The sequence below is a fragment of the Scylla paramamosain genome, chromosome 18 (genome assembly GCF_035594125.1).
Source record: "Scylla paramamosain isolate STU-SP2022 chromosome 18, ASM3559412v1, whole genome shotgun sequence".
Classification (NCBI taxonomy): Eukaryota; Metazoa; Arthropoda; class Malacostraca; order Decapoda; family Portunidae; genus Scylla; species Scylla paramamosain.
Window position 1 is genome coordinate 7,287,550 of NC_087168.1, and position 23,281 is coordinate 7,310,830.

Sequence of the window (23,281 nt, forward strand, 5' to 3'; positions counted from 1 at the left end):
ACACTCTTTATAGAGAAAAAATAAATAAATAAATGAAAAAATAGCATTTTTTTTTTATTGATCTTCATAGGTACCGAGATGCCAAAATTCTGGCAAAATTCAGGCAAATTATGTGAAAAAAGAATATCAAAAAAGTTAATTTTAACTTTTTTTTCAGACTATTATGTACCAAACCCTAAAGTGCATGTAGAGCCACCTATATGGGGAAATTAAACGACTTTACCTGAAGCCTGTCTTTTGCCTTTTTTTTTCAGTATGTTGGGCACCTAAACAATAAATAATATGTATGGGAATCAAAAACAAAATTACTGAAAACGTGTCTTTTCAGTGTTTTACGTAGAAAAGCGCTAAAACGAATGCAAATCAACCAATATCATGAAATAGAATAATATTACCAAAAAGGTATTTTTTGTGTTTTTGAGCGAAAATGGATGCAAATCTCTCTATATTGGGAAACAAAACGACATTTCGAGAAACGTTTATAATGAGTGTTTTATAGTTTCACAAGAACCACAAGGCAAAACAAGCAAAAACTCGTGTATATGGAGATGAATAACACTCTTAATTGAGAAACAGAACAACCTTACCAAATGCGTGTATTTTGAGTGTTTTTCACATTCTTAGTTACCAAACTAGCTTTATGTGAGAAATAAATGATATTACCAGAAAAAAAGTGTCTTTTGAGTGTTTTTGAGCGTGTTAGGCAATAAAGCACAAAAAAGCAGGGCAATGACATTACATGGGAATAAAACCAACATTTACCAAGAACTTGTCTTTAAGTGTTTTTCAGCTCCTTACATACCAAAACGCTAAAATGCATGCAAAACACCCTTTATGGAGAAACAAAATAACATTAAGAAAAACATGAATTTTCAGTGTTTTTGATCTGTTACGTATAAGAACGCTTAAATATATGCAAAGAACCCTATGTTTGGGAAACGAAAGGACATTAAGAGAAACGTGTATTATGAGTGTTTTTAAGTTCCTTAAGTACCAAAAAGCAAAAAACCCACAAATAACTCTCTTTATTTAGAAAATAAAAAATAAAAATGAAAAAAAATAGCGATTTATTTATTTATTTATTTTTTATTTTATTTTATTTTTTTTTTTTGTTATTCATATTCATAGGTACCGAGATGCCAAAATTCTGGGAAAATTCAGGGCAATCATATGATAAAAGAATATTATCAAAAAAATTAATTTCAGCTTTTTTTTATCGGACTGTTATTTACCAAACCCTAAAGTGCATGCAAAGCCTCCTATATGAGGAAATTAAACGACCTTACCAGAAATCTGTGTTTTGAGTGTTTTTTTTTAGCATGTGTGGCACCAAAATGATAAACAATAAGGAACTCACTCTATATGGGAATCCAAAACAAAGTTACTAAAAACGTGTCTTCTCAGTATTTTACGTAGAAAAACGTTAAACGGATGCAAGGCAACCAATATCAAGAAATAGAAAAACGTTACTAAAAAGGTATATTTTGAGTGTTTTGAGCTTGTTACCTACAAAAAACGCGAAAATTGATGCAAAGCACTCTATATTGGGAAACAAAAGGACATTGCAAGAAAAGTGTATAATGAGAGTTTTATAGTTCAAAAGAACCACAAGGCAAAAAACGCAAAATCTCGTGTATATGGAGAGGTTTCCTAGATACAAAAATGCTAAAACTCATGGATAACACTCCTAATTGAGAAACAGAACAACCTTAATAAATGCGTGTATTTTGAGTGCTTTTCACATTCTTAGTTACCAAAACCCCAAATTGCATGCGAAAATAGATTTGTGGGAAAAAAAAAATGACGTTACCAGAATAGTGTCTTTTGAGTGTTTTTGAGCGTGATAGGCAATAAAGCACTAAAAAGGAGGGCAATCACGTTACATTGGAGAAAAACGAATTTTTACCAAGATCTTCCCTTCAAGTGTTTTTGAGCTCCTTATATACCAAAACAAAAAACAAAAAACAAAAAAATTTAGCTTTTTTTTCGGACTGTTATGTACCAAACCCCTATAGTAAAGGCAAAGCCACCTATATGGGGAAATTAAACGTCTTTGCCAGAAAACGGTCTTATGAGTGTTTTTCAGCATGTTTGCAACCAACACGATAAATAACATGGAAGTCAATCTATATGGGATTCTAAAACAAAATTACTAAAAACGTGTCTTTTCGGTTTTTTACGTAGAAAAACGCTAAAACGGATGCAAACCAACCAATATGAAGAAATAAAATAATATTACCAAAAAGGTATATTTTGAGTGTTTTTTAAATTGTTACCTACAAAAAACGCAAAAATGGATGGAAAGCACTCTATATAGGGAAGCAAAAGGACATTACGAGAAACGTGTATAATGAGTATTTTATAGTTTCACAAGATCCACAAGGCAAAAAACGCAAAAAGTCGTGTATATAGAGAAGTTTCTTACATTCCAAAATGCTGAAACACTCTTAATTGAGAAACAGAACAATCTTACTAAATGCGTGTATTTTGAGTGCTTTTCACATCCTTCGTTACCAAAACCCTAAATTGCATGCGAAACCAGCTTTATGTGGGAAAAAAATGACATTAGCAGAAAAATATCTTTTGAGTGTTTCTGAGCGTGTTAGGCAATAAAGCACTAAAAAGCAGGGCAATCACATTACATTGGAATAAAACCAGTTTTTAACAAGAACTTCCCTTTAAGTGTATTTGAGCTCCTTATATACCAAAACACTAAAATGCATGCAAAATACACTTTATGGTGAAAATAACATTACCAAAAACATGTATTTTGAGTGTTTTTCATCATGTTACCAATAAAAGCGCTTAAATACATGCAAAGAACCCTATTTTTGGGAAATGAAAGGACATTACAAGAAACGTGTATTATGAGTGTTTTTAAGTTCATTAAGTACGAAAAAGCTAAAAGCCACAAATTACACTCTTTATTGAGAAAAAATAAATAAATCAATAAAAAACATACGAAATTTTTTTTTCATTCTTATTCATCTTCACAGGTAACGAGGTGCCAAAATTCGGGCAAAGTTCAGGAAATTATATGAAATAAGAACATTATCAAAAAAGTTAAATTTAGATTTTTTTTCGGACTGTTATGTACCAAACCCCTCAAGTGCATGCAAAGCCACCTATATGGTGAAATTAAACGTCTTTGCCAGAAAACTGCCTTATAAGTATTTTTCAGCATGTTAGGAACCAACACGATAAAACCCAAGGAAGTCAATCTATATGGCAATCCAAAACAAAATGACTGAAAACGTGTCTTTTCGCTGTTTTACGTAGAAAACGTTAAAACGGATGCAAACCAACCAAAATGAAGAAATAGAATAACATTACCAAAAAGGTATATTTTGAGTGTTTTTTAAATTGTTACCTACAAAAAACGCGAAAATGGATGGAAAGCACTCTATATTGCGAAGCAAAAGGCACCAAAGAGCATGTTAGGCACCAAAACGATAAATAATATGAAAGTCACTCTATATGGAAATCCAAAACGAAATTACTGGAAACGTTTCTTTTAAAAGATTTACGTAGAAAAACGCTAAAACGGATGCAAACCAACCAATATGAAGAAATAGAATAACATTACCAAAAAAGTATATTTTGTGTGTTTTTGAGCTTGTTACAAAAAAAAATCGCGAAAATGGATGCAAAGCACTCTATATAATGAAAAAAAGGACATAACAAGAAACGTGTATAATGAGTGTTTTATAGTTTCACCAGAATCACAAGGCAAAAAACGCAAAAACTCGACTATATGGAGAAGTTTCTAAGATACCAAAATAGTGAAACTTATGAATAACACTCTTAATCAAGAAACAGAACTACCTTACTAAATGCGTGTATTTTGAGTGTTTTTTTTACATTCTTAGTTACCAAAACCCCAAATTTCCTGCAACAATAGCTTTATGTGAGAAAAAAATGACATTACCAGAAAAGTGTATTTGAGTGTTTTTGAGCGTGTTAGGCAATAAAGTACTAAAAAGCAGGGCAATCACATTATATGGGAATAAAACTAACTTTTACGAAGAACTTGCCTTTTGGTGTTTTTGACAGGCATTTATTAAGGTTGTTCTGTTTCTTAATTAAGAGTGTTATTCATGAGTTTCAGCATATACACGAGTTTTTGTGTTTTTTGCCTTGTGGTTTTTTTGAATTATAAATCATTCATTATACACTTTTCTCACAATGTCCCTTTGTTTCCCAATATAGAGTGCTTTCTATCCATTTTAGCGTTCTTTTTATAGGTAACAAGCTCAAAATATACATTTTTGGTAATGTTTTTCTGCTTCTTGATATTGGTTGGTTTGTATCAGTTTTAGCGTTTCTCTACGTAAAACACTGAGAAGACACGCTTTCAGTAATTTTCTTTTGGATTCCCACATAGAGTGAGTTCCTTATTATTTATCGTTTTGGTGCCTAACATGCTGAAAAACACTCAAAAGACAGATTTCTGGTAAGGTCTTTAAATTCCTCATATGGGAGGCTTTGCATGTCTTTTTAGTGTTTTTGAACGTGTTACGCAATAAAGCACCCAGGGCAATCACATTACATGGGAATAAAGCCAAATTTTACCAAGAACTTGCCTTTAAGTGTTTTTGAGCTCCTTACATACCGAAACACTAAATCGCATGCAAAATACATTTTATGGAGAAACAGAATAACATTACCAAATACATATATTTTGAGTGTTTTTGATCATGTTATCTATAACAACGCTTAAATACATGCAAAGAACCTTATGTTTGGGAAACGAAAGAACATTACGAGAAACGTGTATTATGAGTGATTTTTAAGTTCCTTCAGTACCAGAAAGCTAAAACTCACAAATAACACTCTTTAGAAAGAAAAAAAATAAATAATAAATAAAAAAAAAAAATGGGATTTTTTTTTTTTGTTATTCATCTTCATGGGTACCGAGGTGCCAAAATTCTGCCAAAATTCAAGGAATTTATGTGGAAAAAAGAACATTATCATAAAAGTTAATTATAGCGTTTTTTTTTTTCGGATTGTTATGTACCAAACCCTAAAGTGCATGCAAAGCCACCTATATTGGGAAGTTAAACGACTTTACCAGAAACCTGTCTTCTCAGTGCTTTTCAGCATGTTAGGCACCAAAACGATAAATAATATGGAAGTCAGTGAATATGTGAATCGAAAAGAAAATTACTGAAAACGTGTCTTCTCAGTGTTTTACGTAGAAAAACGTTAAAACGGATTGAAACCAAGCAATATCAAGAAATAGAAAAACTTTACCAAAAAGGTATATTTTGAGTGTTTTTGAGGTTTTTACCTACAAAAAACACGAAAATTGATGCAAAGCACTCTAAATTAGGAAACAAAAGGACATTGCAAGAAAAGTGTATAATTAGTGTTTTATAGTTCAAAAGAACCACAAAGCAAAAAACGCAAAAACTCGTGTATATGGAGAAATTTCCCAGATACCAAAATGCTGAAACTCATGAATAACACTCTTAATTAAGAAACAGAACAACCTTCCTAAATGCGTGTATTTTGAGTGCTTTTCACATTCTTAGTTACCAAAGCCCTAAATTGCATGCAAAACCACCTTTATGTGAGAAAAAAATGACATTACCAGAAAAGTGTCTTTTAAGTGTTTTTGAGTGTGATAGGCAATAAAGCACTAAAAAGCAGGGGAATCATATTACATTGGAATAACACCAATTTATACCAAAAACTTGCTTTTAAGTGTTTTTGAGCTCCTTATATACAAAACTGCTAAAACGCATGGAAAACACACTTTATGGAGAAACAGAATAACATTACCAAAACCTTGTATTTTGAGTGTTTTTGATCATGTTATCTATAAAAACGCTTAAATACCTGCAAAGAACCTTATGTTTGGGAAACGAAAGGACATTACGAGAAACGTGTATTATGAGTGTTTTTAAGTTCCTTAAGTACCAAAAAGCTAAATCCCACAAATAACACTCTTTATTGAGAAAAAAAAATTAATTAATTGATTAATTAATTTAAAAAAAATGGATTTTTTTTTTTTTCGTTATTTATCTTCATAGGTACCGAGATGCCAAAATTCTGGGAAAATTCAGGGCAATTATATGATAAAAGAATATTATCAAAAAAGTTAATTTTAGCTTTTTTTTTTCGGACTGTTATGTACCAAACCCTAAACTGCATGCAAAGCCTCCTATATGAGGAAATTAAACGACCTTATCAGAAATCTGTCTTTTGAGTGTTGTTCAGCATGTTAAGCACCAAAACGATAAATAATAAGGAACTCACTCTATATTGGAATTCAAAACAAAATTGCTGAAAACTTCTCAGTGTTTTACGTAGAAAAACGCTAAAACGGATGGAAACCAACCAATATAAAGAAATAGAAAAACATTACCAAAATGGTATATTTTGAGTGTTTTTGAGCTTGTTACCTATAAAAAAACACGAAAATTGATGCAAAACACTCTATAATGGGAAAGAAAAGGACATTGCAAGAAAATGTATAATGAGTGTTTTATAGTTCAAAAGAACCACAAGGCAAAAAATGCAATAACTAGTGTATATGAAGAAGTTTCGTAGATACAAAAATGCTGAAACCCCAAATTGCATGCGAAACCAGCTTTATGTGGGAAAAAAATGACTTTACCAGAAAAATGTCTTTTGAGTGTTTTTGAGCATGTTAGGTAATAAATCACTAAAAAGCAGGGCAATCACATTACATTGGAATAAAACCAATTTTTAACAAGAACTTGCCTTTAAGTGTTTTTCAGCTCCTTATATACCAAAACACTAAAATGCATGCAAAATACACTTTATGGTGAAACAGAATAACATTACCAAAAACATGTATTTTGTGTGGTTTTGATCATGTTACCAATAAAAACGCTTAAATACATGCAAAGAACCCTATTTTTGGGAAACGAAAGGACATTACGAGAAACGTGTATTATGAGTGTTTTTAAGTTGATTAAGTACGAAAAAGCTAAAAGCCACAAATTACACTCTTTATTGAAAAAAAATAATAATAAATAAATAAAAAAATACGATATTTTTTTTTCATTTTTATTCATCTTCACAGGTAACGAGGTGCCAAAATTCGGGCAAAGTTCAGGAAATTTTATGAAATAAGAACATTATCAAAAAAGATAAATTTAGCTTTTTTTTCGGACTGTTATGTACCAAACCCCTAAAGTGCATGCAAAGCCACCTATATGGAGAAATTAAACGTCTTTGCCAGAAAACTGTCTTATGACTGTTTTTCATCATGTTAGGAACCAACACGATAAAACCCAAGGAAGTCAATCTATATGGGAATCCAAAACAAAATTACTGAAAAAGTGTCTTTTCTGTGTTTTACGTAGAAAACGCTAAAACGGATGCAAACCAACCAAAATGAAGATATAGAATAACATTACCAAAAAGGTATATTTTGAGTGTTTTTGAAATTGTTACCTACAAAAAACGCGAAAATGGATGGAAACCACTTTATATTGGGAAGCAAATGGACATTACGAAAAACGAGTATAATGAGTCTTTTATAGTTTCACAAGAACCACAAGGCAAAAAACGCAAAAACTCGTGTATATAAAGAAGTTTCTAACATTCCAAAATGCTGAAACTCATGAATAAGACTTTTAATTGAGAAACAGAACTATCTTACTAAATGTGAGTATTTTGAGTGTTTTTCACATTCTTAGTTACAAAAATCCGAAATTACAAGCGAAACTAGTTTTATATGGGAAAAAATGACATTACCAGAAAAGTGTCTTTTGAGTGTTTTAGAGCGTGATATGCAACAAAGCACTAAAAAGCAGAACAATCACATTACATGGGAATACCATGCCTTTAAGTGCCTTTAACATGCCTTTAAGTGTTTTTAACTCCTTACATAAGAAAACGCTAAAACACATGCAAAACACCCTTTATGGAGAAACAAAATAACATTACTAAAAACATGAATTTTAAGTGTTTTTGATGATGTTACCTATAAAAACGCTTAAATACATGCAAAGAACCCTATGTTAGTGAAACGAAAGGATATTACGAAAATTATATATTATGAGTGTTTTTAGGTTCCTTAAGTACCAAAAAGCTAATACACACAAATAAAACTCTTTATAGAGAAAAAAATAAAAATAGATGAATAAATTTTTTTTTTCTTATTCATCTTCATAGGTACCAAGATGCTAGAGTTCTGGCAAAATTCAGGGAAATTAGGTAAAGAAAAAAAATTAACAGAAAAAATAATTTTAGCTTTTTTCCGGAGTTATGTACTGTACCAAACCCTGAAGTGCATGCAAAGCCACCTGTATGGGAAAATTACACGACTTTACCAGAAACCTGTACCAGAAGTAATTTCAACAATATTACTGAAAACGAGTCTATTCATAAATTTACGAAGAAAAACATTATAACGGATGCAAACCAACCAATATGAAGAAATAGAATAACATTACCAAAAAGATATATTTTGAGTGTTTTTAAGCTTGTTACCTACAAAAATAAATGCAAAAATGGATGGAAAGCACTCTATATTAGGAAACAAAAGAACATTACGAGAAATGAGAAAAAAATGAATGTTTTATAGTTTTACAAGAACCACAAGGCAATAAAAGCAAAACACTCGTGTATATAGAGAAGTTTCTTACATACCAAAATGATGAAATGCATGAATAACACTTTTAATCGAGAAACAGTACCCTACCAAATTGTGTATTTTGAGTGTTTTTCACATTCTTTGTTACGAGATTGCCAAATTACATGCGAAACTACCTTTATATGGGAAAAAAATGACATTACCAGAAAAATGTCTTTTGAGTGGTTTTGAGCGTGATATGCAACAAAGCACTGAAAAGCAGAACAATCACATTACTTGGGAATAAAACCAACTTTTACGAAGAACTTGCATTTAAGTGTTTTTTAACTCCTTACATACCAAAACGCTAAAACGCATGTAAAACACCCTTTATGGAGAAAAAGAATAACATTACCAAAAATATGTATTTTGAGTGTTTTTGATCATGTTACCTATAAAAATGCTTGAATATATGTAAAGAACCCTATGTTTGTATAAGAAAAGGACATTACGAAAATCGTGTGTTATGAGTGTTTTTTAATTTCCTTAAGTACCAAAAAAGTAAAACTCACAATAAACACTTTATAGAGGGAAAAAAAAAATTGTTATTCATCTTCATAGGTACCGAGATACCAAAATTCTGGAAAAATTCAGGGAAATTTTGTAAAAAAAAAAATTAATTATAAAAAAATAATTTTAGCTTTTTTCCGGAGTTATGTACCAAACCCTGAAGAGCCACCTATATGGAAAAATTACTCGACTTTACCAGAAACCTGTCTTATGGGTGTTTTTTCAGCAATTTCAACAATATTACTGAAAAACATGTCTTTTCAGTGATTTACGTAGAAAAACACTAAAACGGATGCAAACCAACCAATATGAAGACATAGAATAACATTACCAAAAAGACATATTTTGATGTGTTTTTTGAGCTTGTTACCTACAAAAAAATGCGAAAATGGATGAAACGCACTCTATATTAGGAAAAGGACATTATGAGAAACGTGTATAATGAGTGTTTTATAGTTTCACTAGAACCACAAGGCAAAAAACTAAAAAACTCGTGTATATAAAGAAGTTTCTTATATGCCAAAATGCTGAAACTCATGAATAAAACTTTTAATTGAGAAACAGAACTACCTTACCAAATGTGTGTATTAGAGAAGTTTCTTACATACCAAAATGCTGAAACTCATGAATAACACTTTTAATTAAGAAACAGAACATCCTTACTAAATGCCTGCATTTTGAGTGTTTTTCACATTCTTAGTTACCAAAACCCCAAATTCCATGCGAAACTAGCTTTATGTGGGAAAAAAATAATATTACCAGAAAATGTCTTTTTAGTGTTTTTGAGCATGTTAGGCAATAAACCACTAAAAAGCAGGGCAATCACATTACATGGGAATAAAACCAACTTTTACCAAGAACTTCCCTTTAGGTGCTTTTGAGCTCATTACATACCAAAACGCTAAAACGCATGCAAAACACCTTTTATGGACAAACAGAATAACATTACCAAAAACATGTATTTTGAGTGTTTATTATCATGTTATCTATAAAAACCCTTAAATACATGCAAAGAACCTTATGTTTGGGAAACGAAAGGACATTACGAGAAATATCTATTATGAGTGTTTAATAGTTCTTTAAGTACCAAAAAGCTAAAACCCACGAATAAATTAATAACACTCGTTATTTATTTATTTTTTTGTTATTCATCTTCATAGGTACCGAGATGGCAAAATTTTCGGAAAATTCCGGGCTATTATATGATAAAAGAAAATTATCAAAAAAGTTAATTTTAGCTTTTTTTTTTATCGGACTGTTATATATACCAAACCCTAAATTGCATGCAAAGCCTCCTATATGAGGAAATTAAACGACCTTAAAAAAAATCTGTCTTTTGAGTGTTTTTCAGAATGTTAGGCACCAAAACGATAAATAAATAAGGAACTCACTCTATATGGGAATCCAAAACAAAATTACTGAAAACGTGTCTTCTCAGTGTTTTACGTAGAAAAACGCTAAAACGGATGCAAACCAACCAATATAAAAAAATAGAAAAACATTAACAAAAAGGTATATTTTGAGTGTTTTTGAGCTTGTTACCAACAAATAACGCGAAAATTGATGCAAAGCACACTATATTAGGAAATAAAAGGACATTGCAAGAAAAGTGTATAATGAGTGTTTTATAGTTCAAAACAACCAAAAGGCAAAAAACGCAAAAACATGTGGATATGGAGAAGTATCCTAGACACTAAAATGCTGAAACTCATGAATAACATTCCTAATTGAGAAACAAAACAACCTTACTAAATGTGTGTATTTTGAGAGCTTTTCAGATTCTTAGTTACCAAAACCCCAAATTGCATGCAAAACCAGCTTTATGTGAGAAAGAAATGACATTATTAGAATAATGTCTTTTGAGTGTTTTTGAGCCTGATAGGCAATAAAGCACTAAAAAGCAGTACAATCACATTACATTTGAATAAAACCAATTTTTATCAAGAACACGCCTTTAAGTGCTTTTGAGCTCCTTATATAGTAAACCGCTAAAACGCATGTAAAACAAACTTTATAGAGAAACAGAATAAAATGACCAAAAACATGTATTTTGAGTGTTTTTGATCATGTTATCTATAAAAACGCTTAAATACATGCAAAGAACCTTATGTTTGGGAAACAAAAGGACATTACGAGAAACGTATACTATGAGTTTTTTTTTCAAGTTTGTTAAGTACCAAAAACATAAAACCCACTCTTTATTTAGAAAAAAAATAAATAAGTAAATAAATAAAAAAATAGAATTTTTTTTTTTTTTTTGTTATTCATCTTCATAGGTACCGAAATGCAAAAATTCTGTGAAAATTCAAGGCAATTATATGATAAGAGAATATTATAAAAAAAAGTTGATTTTAGCTTTTTTTTCGGACTGTTATATACCAAACCCTAAATTGCATGCAAAGCCTTCTATATAAGGAAATTAAACGACCTTACCAGAAATCTGTCTTTTGAGTGTTTTTCAGCATGTTAGTCACCAAAATGATTTATAATAAGGAACTCACTTTATATGGGAATCCAAAACAAAATTACTGAAAACGTGTCTTCCTAGTGTTTTACGTAGAAAAACGCTAAAATGGATGCAAACCAACCAATATCAAGAAATAGAAAAAACATTACCAAAAAGATATATTTTGAGTGCTTTTTAGCTTGTTACCTACAAAAAAACGCTAAAATTGATACAAAGCACTCTATATTGGGAAACAAAGGGACATTGCGAGAAAAGTGTATAATGAATGTATTATAGTTCAAAAGATCAACAAGGCAAAAAACGCAAAAACTCGTGTATATGGAGAAGTTTCCTAGATACCAAAATGCTGAAACTCATGAATAACACATGAGAAACAGAGCAACCTTACCAAATTCGTGTATTTTGAGTGTTTTTCATATTTTTAGTTACCAAAAACCCAAATTTCATGCGAAACCAGATTTATGTGGGAAAACATGACATTTCCAGAAAAATGTCTTTTGAGTGTTTTTGACCGTGATAGGCAATAAAGCACTAAAAAGCAGTGCAATCACTTTTCATTGGAATAAAACCAACTTTTACCAAGAACTTGCCTTTAAATGCTTTTGAGCTCCTTCTATACCAAAACGCTAAAACGTATGCAAAACAAACTTTATGGAGAAACAGAATAACATTACCAAAAACATGTAATTTGGGTGTTTTTTTATCATGTTATCTATAAAAACGCTTAAATACATGCAAAGAACATTATGTTTGGGAAACAAAAGTATATTACGAGAAACGTGTATTATGAGTGTTTTTTTTTAAGTTTCTTAAGTACCAAAAAGCTAAAACCCACAAATAACACTCTTTATTTAGAAAAAAAAAATAGGAATTTTTTTTTTCATCTTCATTGGTACCGAGATGCCAAAATTCTAGGAAAATTCAGGAAAGTTATATGAACAAAAGAATATTATCAAAAAAGTTAATTTTAGCTTTTTCTTTCGGACTGTTATGTACCAAACCCTAAAGTGCATGAAAAGCCTCCTATATGAGGAAATTAAACGACCTTACCAGAAATCTGTCTTTTGACTGTTTTTCAGTATGTTAGGCACCAAAACGATAAATAACAAGGAACTCACTCTATATTGGAATCCAAAACAAAATTACTGAAAATGTATCTTCTCAGTGTTTTACGTAGAAAAACGCAAAAACTCGTGTATATAAAGAAGTTTCTTAGATACCAAAATGCTGAAACTTATGAATAACAATCTTAATTGAGAAGCAGAACAACATTTGCAAATGCGTGTATTTTGAGCGTTTTTCATATTCCTAGTTAGCAATACCGAAAAGAGCATGCGAAACTAGCTTTATGAGGGAAAAAATGACATTACCAGAAGTGTGTTTTAATTGTTTTTGAGCGTGTTAGGCAATGAAGTACTAAAAAAGCATGGCAATCACATTACATGGGAATAAAACCAACTTTTACCAAGAACTTGCCAATATGTGTTTTTGAGCTCCTTACATACCAAACCGCTAAAACGCATAGAAAACAAACTTTATGGAGAAACATAATAACATTACCAAAAACATGTTTTTTGAGTGTTTTTGATAATGTTATCTATAAAAACGCTTAAATACATGCAAAGAAACTTATGTTTGGGAAACGTAAGGACATTACGAGAAACGTGTATTATCAGTGTTTTTAAGTTTCTTAACTATCAAAAAGCTAAAACCCACAAATAACACTCGTTAATTAGAAAAAATAAATAAATAAATAAACAAAAATAAAAAAAAAAGGATTTTCTTAGTTTTTTTTTTTTTTTTTTTCTGTTATTCACCTTCATAGGTACCGAGATGCCAAAATTCTGGGAAAAATTAGGGCAATTATATGATAAGAGAATATTATCAAAAAGTTGTTATTAGCTTTTTTCGGACTGTTATGTACCAAACACTAAAGTGCATGCAAAGCCTCCCATATGAGGAAATTAAACGACCTTACCAGAAATCGTTGTTTTGGGTGTTTTTCAGCAAGTTAGGCACCAAAACGATAAATAATAAGGAACTCACTCTATATGGGAAACCAAAACAAAATTACGGAAAACGAGTCTTTTCAGTGTTTTACGTAGAAAACTCTAAAACGGATGCAAACCAACCAATATCAAGAAGTAGAAAAACATTACCAAAAAGGTATATTTTGAGTGTTTTTGTGCTTGTTACAAAAGAAACGCGAAAATTGATACAAAGCACTCTATATTTATGAAAGAAGGGGACATTGCCAGAAAAGTGTATAATGAATGTTTTATAGTTCAAAAGAACCACAAGGCAAAAAACGCAAAAACTCATGTATATGGAGAAGTATCCTAGATACCAAAATGCTGAAACTCATGAATAACACTCTTAATTGAGAAACAGAACAACTTTACTAAATGCGTGTCTTTTGAGTGCTTTTAACATTCTTAGTTACCAAAATCCCAAATTGCATGCGAAACCAGCTTTATGTGGGAAAAAAATGACATTACCAGAAAAGTGTCTTTTGAGTGTTTTTGAGCGTGATAAACAATAAAGGACTAAAAAGCAGGGGAATCACTTTACATGGCAATAAAATCAATTTTTTACCAAGAACTTGCCTTTAAGTGTTTTGAGCTCCTTATATACCAAAACGCTAAAACGCATGCAAAACACACTTTATGGAGAAAGAGAATAACATTACCAAAAACATATATTTTGAGTGTTTTTGATCATGTTACCAATAAAAACGCTTAAATACATGCAAAGAACCCTATTTTTGGGAAACGAAAGGACATTACGAGAAACGTGTATTATGAGTGTTTTTAAGATCATTATTTACCAAAAAGCTAAAAGCCACAAATAACACTGTTTATTGAGAAAAATAAATAAATAAATAAAAAAATACGATATTTTTTTTCCTTCTTTTTCATCTTCACAAGTTCCGAGATACCAAAATTTGGGCAAAATTCAGGAAATTATGAGTCAATTATCAAAAATGTTAATTTTAGCTTTTTTTTTCGTACCGTTATGTACCACACCCTAAAGTGCATGGAAAGCTACCTATATGAGGAAATTAAACGTCTTCGCCAGACAACTGTCTTATGAGTGTTGTTCAGCTTGTTAGGCACCATAACGGTAAATAACATGCAAGTCACTCTATATGGGAATCTAAAACAAAATTACTGAAAACGTGTCTTTTCGGTGTTTTACGTAGAAAAACGCTAAAACGGATGCAAACCAACCAATAAGAAGAAAAAAAAAAACATTACCAAAAAGATACATTTTGAGTGTTTATGAGCTTGTTACCTACAAAAAAACGCGAAAATAGATGCAAAGCACTCCCTATTGGGAAACAAAAGGACATTACGAGAAACATGTATAATGAGTGTCTTATTATTTTTGAACAAAAGAACTTGTGGTTCACAAGAACCACAAGGCAAAAAACGAGAAAACTCGTGTATATAAAGAAGTTTCTTAGATACCAAAATGCTGAAACTCATGAATAACACTATTAATTGAAAAACAGAACAACCTTACCATATGCGTGTATTTTGAGTGTTTTTCACATTCTTATTTAGCAAAACCCCAAATAGCACGCGAAACTATGTTGGAAAAAAAATGACATTACCAAAAGTGTCTTTTGAGTGTTTTTGAGCGTGTTAGGCAATAAATCAGAATAAAAACAGGGCAATCACATTACATGGGAATAAAAACAACTTTTACCAAGAACTTCCCTTGAAGTGTTTTTGACCTCCTTTCAAACCAAAACGCTAAAACTAAAACGCATGCAAAAAAACTCCTTTATGGAGAAGCAGAATAACATTACTAAAAATATGTGTTTTAAGTGTTTTTGATCGTGTTACCTATAAAAACGCTTAAATACATGCAAAGATCCCTATGTTTGGGAAACGAAAGGACATTACGAGAAACGTGTATTAGGACCGTTTTTAAGTTCCTTAAGTACCAAAACGTTAAAACACAAAAATAACACTCTTTATAGAGAAAAAAATAAATAAATAAAAAAATAGCTTTTTTTTATACTGATTTTCATAGGTACCAAGATGCCAAAATTCTGCCAAAATTCAGGAAATTTATATGGAAAAATGAACATTATCAAAAAAGTTAATTATAGCTCTTTTTCGGATTTTTATGTACCAAGCTGTAAAGTGCATGCCACCTATATAAGGAAGTTAAACGACTTTACCAGAAACCTGTCTTTTCAGTGTTTTTCAGCATGTTAGGCACTAAAACGATAAATAATATAAGTCAGTCAATATGTGAATCCAAAACAAAATTACTGAAAACGTGTCTTTTCAGTGTTTTACGTAGAAAAACGCTAAAACGGATGCAAACCAACATATATGAAGAAATAGGATAACATTACCATAAAGTGTTTTTGAGCTTTTTACCTACAAAAAACGCGCAAATGGATGGAAAGCACTCTATATTGGGATGCAAAATAACATTACGAGAAACGTGTATAATGAGTGTTTTATAGTTTCACAAGAACCACAAGGCAAAAAACGCAAAAACACGTGTATATAGAGAAGTTTCTTACATACCAAAACTTTTAATTGAAAAACAGAACTACCTTACCAAATGTGTGTATTTTGAGTGTTTTTGACATTGTTAGTTACGAAAATCCCAAATAACATGCGAAACTAGCTTTATGTGGGAAAAAAAATGACATTACCAGAAAAGTGTCTTTTGAGTGTTTTTGACCGTTATATGCAGCAAAACACTAAAAAGCAGAACAATCACATTACATTGGAATAAAACCAAATTTTACGAAGAACTTACCTTTAAGTGTTTTTTAACTCCTTACATACCAAAACGCTTAAACGTATGCAAAACAACCTTTATGGAGAAACAGAATAACATTACCAAAAACATGTATTTTGAGTGTTTTTGATCATGTTACCTATAAAATCGCTTAAATACATGCAAAGAACGCTATGTTTGTGAAACGAAAGGACATTATGAAAATAGTGTATTATGAGTATTTTTAAGTTCCTTAAGTACCAAAAATCTAAAACCCATAAATAACACTCTTTATAAAGAAAAAAAAATAATAAAAAAATTGATTTTTTTTATTCATCTTCATAGGTACCGAGATGCCAAAATTCTAAGAAAATTCAAGGAAATTATGTAAAAAAAAATAATAATTTTATCTTTTTTCTGAGTTATGTACGAAACCCGGAAGTGCATGCAAAGCCACCTATATGGGGAAATTACACGACTTTACAAGAAACGTGTCTTTGGGTTTTTTCAGCAATTTCAACAATATTACTGAAAACGTGTCTTTTCAGTTTTAGCGTAGAACGCTAAAACGGATGCAAACCAACCAATATGAAGAAATAGAATAACATTATAAAAAAGTTGAGTGTTTTTGAGCTTGTTTCCTACAAAAAACGCAAAAATGAATGCAAAGCAGTTTATATTGGGAAACAAAAGGATATTGCAAGAAAAACTGTATAAGGAATGTTTTAATAGTTTTTTTAAGAACGATAAGGCAAAAAAATGCAAAAACTCGTATATATGGATACCAAAATGCTTAGATACCAAAATGCTAAGATACCAAAATCTTAGATACCAAAATGCTGAAACTCATGAATAACACTCTTAATTGAGAAACAGAACAATCTTAGGAAATGAGTGTATTTTGGGTGTTTTTTCACATTCCTAATGGTCCAACCCCAAATTACATGCGAAACTGTGGAAAAAAAAAATGAAATTACAAGAAAAGTGTCTTTTTAGTGTTTTTCAGCGTGTTAGGCAATAAGCAGGGCAATCACATTACATGGGAATATAACCAACTTTTACCAAGAACTTGCCTTTTTTTGAGCTCCTTACATACCAAAACGCTAAAACCCATGCAAAACACCCTTTAAGTAAAAACAGAATAACATTATCAAAAACATGTATTTTGAGTGTTTTTGAGCTTATTACCAATAAAAACGCTTAAATACATGCAAAGAACCCTATGTTTGGGAATGAAAGGACATTACAAGGAATGTGTATTATGAGTGTTTTTAAGTTCCTTAAGTACCAAAAAGCTAAAACCCACAAATAACACTCTTTATATTGGGAAACAAAAGGATATTACAAGAAAACTGTATAAGGAATGTTTTAATAGTTTTTTTAAGAACCATAAGGCAGTAGACACCTGCCGAAACGATAATTACTCTCAGTGAGGTCTAAACCACTGTTCAGGGGGTGCTGTGAACTTATCATTAAACCCAGCTGTGACCTCACAGAAGGTTTCCCTTTGTGTCTCACAACACAAGGGGGCAGTCACAGCCTGCCCTCTAAAGACAACTCTCTTCCTCCACACAAAACTACAAGCACCTAATAACACACACACCCTTCACTCAAAAATTTTAAAATCATGGCGACTCCTACACCAGCCTCGGAGTCCCCATCTGGGGAGGGGACCATAAATGTTCCCAGGTCGGACTGCCTTTCCGTCGACGACCCTAAGTGTCTTGACACCCCCCTCAACTTTTTCTTCATTAACTTCTGCAACATTCGCGGTCTAAGATCTAATTTTCAATCTGTAGAACACCACCTCTCCTCTTCTAAACCTCATCTTCTTTTATTCACTGAAACTCAGGTGTCTGAGGCAACTGACAGTAGCCCCTTTTCTGTTCCCTCCTACTTTCTCTATCCTCATTTTCGATCCAAAGCTGGATGCTGCGTTTATGTGCGCAATAACTTAACCTGCTCTCGTGCCCACGCTCTTGAATCTTCCGAGTTTTCCACCATCTGGCTACGACTACAGAGTCATTCTCATACTAAATTTATCTGTGCTGTATACCTCTCCCCTAACTCCTCTGACTATAAGAAATTCTTTGACTACTTAACTTCCAAAGTGGAGCACATTCTGACCATCTTCCCTTTTGCAGAGATCTCCATTCTTGGAGACTTCAATGTTCACCACCAGCTTTGGCTTTCCTCTCCCTTCACTGACCATCCTGGTGAACTAGCCTACAACTTTGCTATCCTCCATGACCTAGAGCAATTGGTGCAACACCCTACTCGTATTCCTGACCGTCTTGGAGATACGCCCAACATTCTTGACCTTTTCCTGACCTCTAATCCTTCTGCTTATGCTGTCATCCTTTCTTCTCCGTTGGGCTCCTCCGATCACAATCTCATATCTTTATCTTGTCCTATCACTCCAATCCCTCCTCAGGATCCCCCTAAGCGAAGGTGCCTCTGGCGTTTTGCCTCTGCTAGTTGGGGGGACCTGAGGAGGTATTTTGCTGATTTTCCTTGGAATGACTACTGCTTCCGTGTCAGAGACCCGTCTTTGTGTGCTGAGCGCATAACAGAGGTGATAGTGTCTGGCATGGAGGCGTACATTCCTCACTCTTTTTCTCGTCCTAAACCTTCTAAACCTTGGTTTAACACAGCTTGTTCTCGTGCTATACATGATAGAGAGGTGGCCCACAAAAGGTACTTAAGCCTTCCATCACCAGAATCTCATGCACTTTATATTTCTGCCCGGAACCATGCCAAGTCTGTTCTCCAACTAGCCAAAAACTCCTTCATTAACAGAAAATGTCAAAACCTTTCAAGATCTAACTCCCCTCGTCATTTCTGGCATCTAGCCAAAAATATCTCCAATAACTTTGCTTCTTCTTCTTTCCCTCCTCTACTTCAACCAGATGGCACCACTGCTATCACATCTATTTCTAAAGCTGAACTCTTTGCTCAAACCTTTGCTAAAAACTCTACCTTGGACGATTATGGGCTTGTTCCTCCCTCTCCTCCACCCTCTGACTACTTCATGCCACGTATTAAAATTCTTCGTAATGATGTTTTCCATGCCCTCGCTGGTCTAAACCCTCGGAAGGCTTATGGACCTGATGGGGTCCCTCCTATTGTTCTCCGAAACTGTGCCTCCGTGCTTGCACCTTGCCTAGTCAAACTCTTTCAGCTCTGTCTGTCAACATCTACCTTTCCTTCTTGCTGGAAGTTTGCCTACATTCAACCTGTTCCTAAAAAGGGTTTTTTTTTTTTTTTTTTTTTTTTTATGTAGGAAGGATACTGGCCAAGGGCAACAAAAATCTAATAAAAAAAAAATGCCCACTGAAATGCCAGTCCCTTAAAAGGGTCAAAGCAGTGGTCAAAAATTGGTGGATAAGTGTCTTGAAACCTCCCTCTTGAAGGAATTCAAGTCATAGGAAGGTGGAAATACAGAAGCAGGCAAGGAGTTCCAGAGTTTACCAGAGAAAGGGATGAATGATTGAGAATACTGGTTAACTCTTGCGTTAGAGAGGTGGACAGAATAGGAGTGAGAGAAAGAAGAAAGTCTTGTGCAGCGAGGCCGCGGAAGGAGGGGAGGCATGCAGTTAGCAAGATCAGAAGAGCAGTTAGCATGAAAATAGCGGTAGAAGACAGCTAGAGATGCAACATTGCGGCGGTGAGAGAGAGGCTGAAGACAGTCAGTTAGAGGAGAGGAGTTGATGAGACGAAAAGCTTTTGATTCCACCCTGTCTAGAACAGCAGTATGAGTGGAACCCCCCCAGACATGTGAAGCATACTCCATACATGGACGGATAAGGCCCTTGTACAGAGTTAGCAGCTGGGGGGGTGAGAAAAACTGGCGGAGACGTCTCAGAACACCTAACTTCATAGAAGCTGTTTTAGCTAGAGATGAGATGTGAAGTTTCCAGTTCAGATTATAAGTAAAGGACAGACCGAGGATGTTCAGTGTAGAAGAGGGGGACAGTTGAGTGTCATTGAAGAAGAGGGGATAGTTGTCTGGAAGATTGTGTCGAGTTGATAGATGGAGGAATTGAGTTTTTGAGGCATTGAACAATACCAAGTTTGCTCTGCCCCAATCAGAAATTTTAGAAAGATCAGAAGTCAGGCGTTCTGTGGCTTCCCTGCGTGATATGTTTACCTCCTGAAGGGTTGGACGTCTATGAAAAGACGTGGAAAAGTGCAGGGTGGTATCATCAGCATAGGAGTGGATAGGACAAGAAGTTTGGTTTAGAAGATCATTAATGAATAATAAGAAGAGAGTGGGTGACAGGACAGAACCCTGAGGAACACCACTGTTAATAGATTTAGGAGAAGAACAGTGACCGTCTACCACAGCAGCAATAGAACGGTCAGAAAGGAAACTTGAGATGAAGTTACAGAGAGAAGGATAGAAACCGTAGGAGGGTAGTTTGGAAATCAAAGCTTTGTGCCAGACTCTATCAAAGGCTTTTGATATGTCCAAGGCAACAGCAAAAGTTTCACCAAAGTCTCTAAAAGAGGATGACCAAGACTCAGTAAGGAAAGCCAGAAGATCACCAGTAGAGCGGCCTTGACGGAACCCATACTGGCGCTATTTTCATGCCAACTGCTCTTCTGATCTTGCTAACTGCATGCCTCCCCTCATTCCGCGGCCTCGCTGCACAAGACTTTCTTCTTTCTCTCACCCCTATTCTGTCCACCTCTCTAACGCAAGAGTTAACCAGTATTCTCAATCATTCATCCCTTTCTCTGGTAAACTCTGGAACTCCCTGCCTTCTTCTGTATTTCCACCTTCCTATGACTTGAATTCCTTTAAGAGGGAGGTTTCAAGACACTTATCCACCAATTTTTGACCACTGGTTTGACCCTTTTATGGGACTGGCATTTCAGTGGGCATTTTTTTTTATTAGATTTTTGTTGCCCTTGGCCAGTATCCTTCCTACATAAAAAAAGAAAAAAAAAATGGAAGACACTCTATATAGAAATAAAAAAAATAAAAAATGAAAATGGTGTCTTTTGAGTGTTTTTGAGCTTCTTACGTTCCAGAATGCTAAAACGATAAATAGCCTTTATCGGGAGACATTACCAAAAACGTATGATTTAAGCGTTTTCCAGCTTTTTAGAAACCAAAACGGCTAAATATATGTACTAATCACGTGTTTCAGTATTCTATTACCTAAGAAGCTCAAAAACACTTATAATATACGTTTTTGGTAATGTTTTTTTCTGTTTTTCATATATGATATTCTGTATAGATTGTCGTACCTAACATGAGGAAAACACCCATTTTTTTGGTTAATGCTTTTTTCTCCATATAGAGTGATATTCACGTGTTTTAGTGTTTTCGTACATAAGAAGTTAAAAAACACTCATAATAATATTTTTTCTTAATAACTTTTAGTTTGTCAATGTCCGTTAATTTGTGTGCATTTTGGCGTTTTCGTACCCAAAAAGCTCAAAAAGTCTCAAAACACACATTTTTTGGTAATGTTCCATTTCACCATAAAGGATGTTTTGCACGCTTTTTAGAAATTTGCTCAAAAAGATTCAAAAGACACGTTTTCGATGTTATATATATATATATATATATATATATATATATATATATATATATATATATATATATATATATATATATATATATATATATATATATATATATATATATATATATATATATATATATATATATATATATATTTTTTTTTTTTTTTTTTTGTTGGGGTTGGTTTCTAATATGCTCAAAACACTGAAATGACACGTTTCCGGTAATATAATTTCTTTACATCAAATAGTGTGCTGTCTGCATTTTGGCGTTTTGGTAGCTAATGATCGGGAAAACTCTCAAAAAACGCGTTTATAGTAATGTCCTCTTTCTCCATAAAGGGTGTTTTTCATGCGTTTTAGAGTTTTAGTACGTAAAAAACTGAAAAACACTCAAAAGACAAGTTTTTGTTAATATTGATTGCTTTTCCTATACAGGTTGTCTTGCATGCACTTTGGTGTTTTTGTATCTAACAAGCTCAAAAACACTCAGCATACAAGTTTTTCGTAATGTTGGTCTGTTTCTTTATGTATGGTGTTCACTATGCTTTTAGGCGTTTTGGTACCTATCATGGGGAAAAAAAAAAAACTCAAAGTACGCTTTTGGTAATGTTGTTTTGTTTCTGCAAATATAGTATTATTTACGTGTTTTAGACTTTTGGTATCTATGAAGCTGAAAAAGACATAATACACCTTTATGTTAATATCGTTTCATTTACCTATATAGGGTAATTTGCATACATTTTGGCGTTTTGTTACCTAACAAGCTAAAAAAATCTCAGAACATACGTTTTTGCTAATATTGTTTCGGACATCTTTTATCGTTTCGGTACGTAAGAAGCTCAAAAACACTCGATTTTGTTAAGGTTATCTCGTTTTCCCATATAGGGTGTTTTCCTTGCTTTTTAAGCGTTTTGCTGCCTAATATGCTCAAAACACCTAAATGACAAGTTTCTGGTGATGTTTTGCTACTGGTTTTGTTAATTTTTTTTCCGTCATATAGAGTAATATTCACGTGTTTTAGTGTTTTGGTACATAAAAAAAAATATAAAATAAAAACACTCATAATACACGTTTCTGTTAATATCGTTTCGTTTCCTCAAATAGGGTCCTTTGCATGCAATATGGGGTTTATGGGGCAATATGGGTACCTAACAAGTTAAAAGACTGAGATAAGAATTTTTTGCTAAAGTTTCCCATAAATATTTCTTTGCTCACATTTTAGTGTTTTGTACTCTCAAAAACACTAAAAAGAAACGTTTTTGACAATGTTGTTTTCTTTTCTCATATAGAGCTATTTCCATGCTTTTTAGCTTTTTGTTGCCTAATTTGCTCGAAAATTTCCAAATGGCACGTTGCAGGTACTATCTTTTAGTTACTCCAGACAAGGTATTCTACATGCATTCTGT